Source organism: Pteropus medius, unplaced genomic scaffold (assembly GCF_902729225.1).
Source record: "Pteropus medius unplaced genomic scaffold, Ma_sr-lr_union100, whole genome shotgun sequence".
Taxonomy (NCBI): domain Eukaryota; kingdom Metazoa; phylum Chordata; class Mammalia; order Chiroptera; family Pteropodidae; genus Pteropus; species Pteropus medius.
Genome location: NW_024351731.1, coordinates 6,243,807 through 6,251,149, shown reverse-complemented (window position 1 = coordinate 6,251,149; position 7,343 = coordinate 6,243,807).

Sequence of the window (7,343 nt, the reverse complement as noted above, 5' to 3'; positions counted from 1 at the left end):
TGCTTCTGCTGCTTCTGCTTCTGCTTCTGCTTCTGCTTCTTCATTTTGCTGGCGAGGGAAGGGGGCGATTTGGGGGTGGGACCCACTGCCCTCCCTGGGTGAGAAGGGTTCCTCTGGCAAATCCACACGCGCTCTGCATCACACTCTCAGGCGGCAGAGGGCTGAGCCGCTGGGGCATCTGCGGGGGACGCTCTCCCCTCCGTGCCATGATTCGACCATCCCAGGACAGCTCAGACCAGGGACTCCATGACTCCCAGGTCCCCCACTGAGCTGCCCTTCCCTGGTTGAGATCTTGACCTCTGTTCAAAGCAGGGGCAACCCCACCAGGCGCCTCGGGCGGATTCCACGAGACGACGGCTAAAAAGAGCTTTATGTACCTAGCAGTGGGCATCTCCCATGAAGGAACCTGCCCCACAGATGTGGCTGTTACCACTTCTTCTAATAATAATGATGACGATGATGACGGATCGAAATATCGATCCGCTCATTCCACACATGTTTTAGGTAGAACATATCTCATAGAGAAAATCTGAAAAATCTAGGAAAACAGAAAGAAAAAATAAATATGTAAATCATATCACTCCCTGAAATTCACTTTTAACATCACGGTTCTTGTGCACAGTTTTTCCTGCATGCAGAAGCTTTTAGCACATTTTTCCATCATTTAATAACCTCTTCTCTCTTAAAAAAAAAAATCTGAACTTCACATCATATGCATTTCCATGTCTTTGCAGATATTTTTATAAGCTCTTTATCTAATAAAGAAATTAAGCCTTTGTCTGTCATATTTGCTGCAAATATATTTCCCAGGCCATATTTTTTTTTTTTTTGCCTTTTTATTTGGTGGTTTAATTTTGACATGCAGAAGATTTCCATTTTTATGCAGTCAAATCTGTCCATGTTTTCTCTCCCGATTCCTTGTATTAGTTCTAAACTTAGGAAATCTCCCCTCTCCTGAGGCATGATGAATATTAAATTCTACTTAATTCTCACTTTCGAGCTCTGAATTTTTTTTTTTTTTTAATATACTTAACATTAATCCTGAAGGAATTCGGGTCTGTGAGCGGGTGGGTCCAGGTGGGGCTGAGCCCCCTGCCCCAACCGCCTGGTCCCACCGCCCGCTGAGCCCACCCCCCGGATACCCTGCCTCGCCAGACCCCGGCCTCTGCCCCCTCGCTGCCACCGTCTCTCCAACCAGCAGCGGGAACGAGTCCATCCATGGCCTGGAAAATTGCTTCCCCAGGAACAAACAAGCTAAAATCCTTGAAATGCTCAAAAGTGGGCCCAAGAGGAAAAGCCTCAAAAATAAACGGCCAGTGAGCTGCAGATTGGGCAGGTTTGGTGATGGGCTCCACCGTCAGGCAATCCCATCTGTAGTCCCGCTTTGGGGCCCTCCCTCCTGCCTGCCCCAGCCCCTGGGGCTGGCTCCGCACATTCTCTGCTGCCCTGACCCTCGAACCCCCGTCCCCGCGGGTTCCCTCCCCTGCCCACTGGACAGCCGTCCGGAGAGCCACCCAGAGCACGCACTGCTGTCCCAACTGCTGCACGACGGCCGTCCGCGGTCGTGCTGGCGACCACCTCACGCCGGAGGCGGCACCCTGCACACGCTGCAGGTGAATGAACGAGGCACCGAGGGCGTGACAGCCGCCCACGTGAGCGGTGGGGCTGGAACACAGACGTGGCCGGGGGGAGTCTGGACCAGGCTCCACCCGTCACTCACGATACCCACGGCGCTGGCCACAGAGCTCAGAGTGCCTTTGTTGGCCTGCGAGAAAGAGGGGCGGGGGGAGATGAACGTCTGGGGGGTGCAGTGGGCCTGGGGCACGGCGTGCCACCACCGCCCATCACCCCTCCTACAAAATTCGAGGCCAGGACTGGGTGGCTGATCGAGCCCCAAGGGCTCTGTTCAGAGGGTGGTGAGCTCAGCGGCCCTCGCCCTGCGCCCACCCTCCCGGCGGAGCCCACGCGGGGATGAAAGCCAATCGGAGCAACACTGCACACTGCCGGGGGCAGAGAGAGCAGCTGGGTGAGCGCTGGGCCGGGAAGGGGCTCAGGGGAACCCCGAGGGCCCCCTCGCCTGAGTGAGAGGCGGCTGGGCGCTGCCAGGGGAGCGGGAGCGGGGAGAGAGCCCCGTCCCTGGCTCCCGGGCCGAGGTCCTGGCACGGAGGGACCTTCTGCAAGGGCCCGTAAACCTCCGGCGCAGACGGTGGAGGGGGCGGGGCCGCGCCACGCAGTGGCATTTGGACTCCAACAGGTTCATGGGCTTCCAAGACGCTCGCCAGGTGCAGAGGGAGAATTCATCCTATTAATTTCCCACTTAATCACGCAGGACATTTGCTAATTAGAGCACTCGCATCTCCAGCCGTGCTGGCCAGCCCCGGGCTGGGCTATAATTCACTCGCCGTGGTGGGAGCAGGTGCCAGGAGCTGCGGCCTCCAGGGCTGGCTGTGGGAGGCACCGCCAGCCCCGTGGCCTTGGCAGTTCCAGGAATGAAGAAGACATTTCCGAGAGCTCCGCCACGTGTCACCTTCTGGGAGCGCAGAGCACGCCCTTGCTGCATTTACGGCTAATGAGGCGCCTGCCACACACCATGGCGGGTGGGGCCTGGAGCCGGGTGCTGTCGGGGGTGGGGAGGTCTGGGGCAGGCGGCCCACCTCCCTGCACCTCCACACGTGAGCCTCGTGGTCATAGTGAGGAGCGATGGCGGACGGGGACAGTGCCTGGGCCCCGGGGACAATCCGAACATTGCTGACTGGCAGAGGGACTGCCATCACCCCCTCACCCTGAGCCCGCAGCAGGGGCCAGGGAGCGGCAGGCCTGGCAGATGCATCTCCCTGCCCATCCAGGCCCCCTGGGCTTTCCCACGGTGGACCCGGGTAAGCCCCACTTGGGGCTGTACGGAGAAATCACCCGTTACCTCTGGCTTAGAGGAAGGACGCCCCCAGAGCTGCTGGGAAGCCTGCCGAGGGCACGGTGCCTGCTCAGCTGGCTGTCCAGTCCTTCCTCAAATGTCACCTTCTCAGGAAGCCTGTCCCAGACCCTCCTGGGTTTTTCTCCATCGTCCTGGGTTATTTACTCGCTTGTTTGGTGTCCATCCCTCCTGCGGGGTCCGAGGACGGAGAGCTTTACTCACTGCTGTGTTCCCAGCACCTGGCACAGAGTAAGTGCTTTGCAAACACTGCCAAATGAATGGACGGACGGACGGTTAGTGCACAGGGCCGTTGAGGGTTTAATGGGTAACCCCGGAGGAAGAGTCAAGCAACGTTACCAGTGTGCGAAAATGCTCGCTCCTTCCCGCCTCTCTGACAGAGCGGGACACCCCGACACCCCCCTGAAGGGGGGTTAGAGAAGGGGATTGCTCACGACGTTTGTGTGGGGCCCCTGGGGCTGAGATGTAACAGCAGCAAAGACCTTGCTTTCTCGTCCCTGAGCTCCCAGTGCAGCTTCATCAGATCCCCCTGTGAATAATGAATCCACGTCTCCGAGCTGTGATCAAACCACAGCCGCCGGCTCGTTTGAACCCAAAATCAAAACCAAGTGTCCCCGGCCCCGACGAGGGGACACGTGTGCTCCTGGTCTTTGCACTTGAGGCATTTCGTGCAATTGGCAGCCCTGGCTTCTCTCCACCACTTCGGGGCTGCCACTGAGTGCCCTGTCACCTGTCAACTGTCACCAGTCACCAGTCAGAGTCTCACAGGGGACAGCAGCCAGGGAGATGGGAGCGAGACCACCAGGGACTGTGACAGTGCTGCCGAGGACGGGAACAGAGCTGGACTCCAGAAGAGCAGGGCCCGCGTGAGCGGAACGGCGGCATTGAAGCCGAGCCCCGACAGGACAAGACAGCAGCGTGGGGAGACGCGGCGAGGCCAGCACGCGCGAAGTCCCGAGGCCGAGGATGGTCACGGCTGGGCGACGCGGAGCCCTCGGGGTGGACTCCACGGCCAGACCGCAGCACCCCACAGGCAGCTCACCCCGCCCCCCGGCCCACCCTGGGCCCACCCAACGCTCCTCACGGGACGGCCGGGGCTTCCTCGCAAAGTCTCCGCCTGACCGCAACCCTCCCGCTGGACCAGGAGACACACGAGATGAACCTGGAGCGTGCTGCGGTGTCAGGGAGCGAGGAAAGGCTCAGGCGCCCATGTAAAGATGGGGCGAGTCAGAGACACAGACGCCGGTGGCCGAGCTGAGACAAACCGAGCGACAAAGTAAATACTGTCATTGTGGATTACAACCCAAATTATCCTCGAGTCTGTGCTTACGCAAACACACGGACGGTCATCAATGGTCATTGGTCAGTCATTGGACGGATTTGATTTGATGGACTATTTGACGGATTTACTTTATCTAAGCCAGACAGACAGACAGACAGACAGACAGATGACAGACAGATTGGTAGACAGACAGATGATAGATAGACAATGGATTGAGACAGAGACAGATTGACAGACAGACAGATAGATGGTAAGGATAGACAGATAGACACAGACAGACAGATAATGGATAAAGATGACAGACAGACAGACAGACAGACAGACAGACAGATTAGACAGACAGACAGACAGACAGACAATGGATGATAGACAGACAGATGAGACAGAGGATGATGACAGATACAGATAGACAGATAGACGTAGACAGATAGACAGATGACAGATAAGACAGACTGACAGGATAGACAGACAAGACTTATCAAAAGCCCTCACACGAAAACGCCCAATACTGATGCAGCTTCCACCTCAGTGATAAAGAACCAACGCCTGGATGTGGGCTGCACTTAGTGACCTCTGGAAAGGCGGGTGGAGAGGTGCCATCATCGAGGGACCCCGGCCCGGTGACCAAGGTCAACACCGACAGCTACGTCGGCAGCGCGTGGCCTGGATACAATATTGTGAGGATGACACTTCACCTGTGTGGTCTTCCTCCTAGAATCACATGACCCCCGTCCAATTGTGAGGCAAAACAGCAGATAAATCCCGCTAAACGCATGACAGCCTCAGAATTGCCAAGGTCATCAGGGACAAAGAGAGTCTAGCAAGTGTCACAGGCAACAGGATCTAATCGTGGGACAGGAAAAAAAAGGATGTCAGGTAAAAACCGAGCAAATTCAAACAAAGCACAGAGGTTGGTGAATAATAATGTATCAGTCTCGATTCGTCAACCGTAATAAATATATCACAGTCATATAAGATGTTAATAATAGCAGAAACTGGGTGTGGGGTATCGGGAAGTCTCTGTGCTATTTTTGAACTTTTTCTGTAAATCTAAAACTATTCTAAAATTAAACATTTATTTTTAAAAACCCACAGTGAGTTACATCAACAAAAGCAAATCAGAAAAAGTGCCAGGGTCCTTACAAGAGAAAGGAGAGGAGATTTGGAGAGGGGCGCACGCACGCACGCACGCACGCACGCAGCGGCCACGATGCTGGAGGCAGCGGCCACGATGCTGGAGGCAGAGGCTGGGGTGCAGCCGCAGGGACGGCCACCAGGAGCTGGAAGAGGTGACACCGGGCCGATCCCTAGCGACCTCAGAGGGCGCGCGGCCTGCAGCCTCCAGGCCCACGGGACAAGGCGTTCCTGGCGCTCAAGCCGGTGGCCGGTGGTCGTTTGCCGGTGGCCGGTGGTCGTTTGCCGGAGCCCTTGGAGACGGGCTTGTTCTCCAGCCCCTCCCCGCTCGGCCCTCACAGAGACCAGGGAGAGGAGAGGCGGCTCAGAGGTCAGGACACGTGACCCAGAAGGCCCGGGTCACTTCCGTGTCTGGCCGGCCAAGGATGGCACCGGCTTTGTCATCTCTGCTCACAGCACCAGGGACGTCACACGGAGCAGAGGGCTAAAAGCCAGCGTGCTGGATGCAAGCCCGGCTCAGCCGCCTCGGGCTGCTGGGACGACACCACAGACCAGGCAGCTCGAACAACAAGAATTTCCATCTCACGGCCCCGGAGGCTGGAAGTCCAAGGTCAAGGGGTCGGGGTGTGGTGCGGACCCACCGGCTGCTTGCTGTGTCCTCACGTGTGGGGAAAGAGAAGCATCTCCGATTCCTTTCTCTTCTGATGAGGACACTGATCTTTCATCGGGGAGCCCACCCTCACAACCTCGTCGAGCCCTGACCACCTCCCCCAGGCCTCACAGCGGGTAAGGGCCTCCTAACGGGGGGTCACGAACATTCCGTCCGGAGCAGCTTCCTGCAAGCTGTGTGGCCTCAGGCCAGTCTCTCAGCCTCTCTGGGCCTCGTTTCCTCACCTGCGAAACGGCTGTGGCCACGTTCTCTGCTTTGTAGAGACTAGACAATCAACGCGCCCCGTCCCCTGGGCCGAGCGCCCGCAGATGGCCGGAGTTCCCTGTGCGTCGGGCAGAGCTAGACCCACCGTGCCCCTCGGGCCTCACTGCAGCCTGGGGAGACCTCTCTGGAGGGGCCCGGGGGCGCAGCGACTGTCTCCAGGGCTCGCGCACACTGCTCAGGGCCAGGCCTCCTCCCCCATCCTCCTCCAGACCCCTTGGGCTCGGCGGTGCCCCCTGCCTTCTTCCCGGCGACCCCTCTCACCCACCTATGACCCCATGTCAGCTGCCAGAAGTCTCTGACGACACATCACTCACAGACCAGCCATTTGGGGTCCCCACCTCCACTCACCAACTCACATATAAGCCCCTCCTTCCTAAGTGGCCACCGCCCAGCTGTGTGACCTTGGTCAGGCCACTTAGCCTCTCTGAGCCACACTGTTTTTCTCTCTGAAATGCGGGTGAGACCCATGGCTTCCCAGAGCCGCCGCCTGGGTCTGTGAGCTGTCCGCGTGGATACCTTCAACGCTCACGCTCACACTCGCCTAACTGGTACGCGAGCAGCGTCATAAATAGATTTTTTCCCTTCCTTTACGGTGAGGCAAAGGGCCTTCTGGAGACAGGCCCCTGCCTTCAGCGATGAGCACCGAAGAATCACTTAAAATATAAAAATAACATTTTTACGGTTATTAAAGTAATAAGCACTGATTACGAAAAAAACGTAAAACAAACTAAGACAATACCTAAAGGAATGATGAACCGGAGGAAAATTACTGGCAATCTCGTCCCCTGGAGCTATTAAAATGCTGGCAAAGAGGTTTTCGGAGCTTCGTCGTCCATATTATTCTTATTCTCTAGAGAGCCGGAGAGCTGCAGCGACGGAGAAGGAAGGAGAGAACTTTACGAAGTGGCCCCGTTGGGGACGCGGCCCGTGGCCCGTCTTTGCCCACGGTGCCATCCACCACGGGCGCCTCTGCCCGGCAAGAAACGCGAATCCTCCCCATCTCAAAGCTGCCCGCCGACCCCCTCCGCGATCTGCCGGCAAAGCCTCAGCTCCTTCCCAGGGTC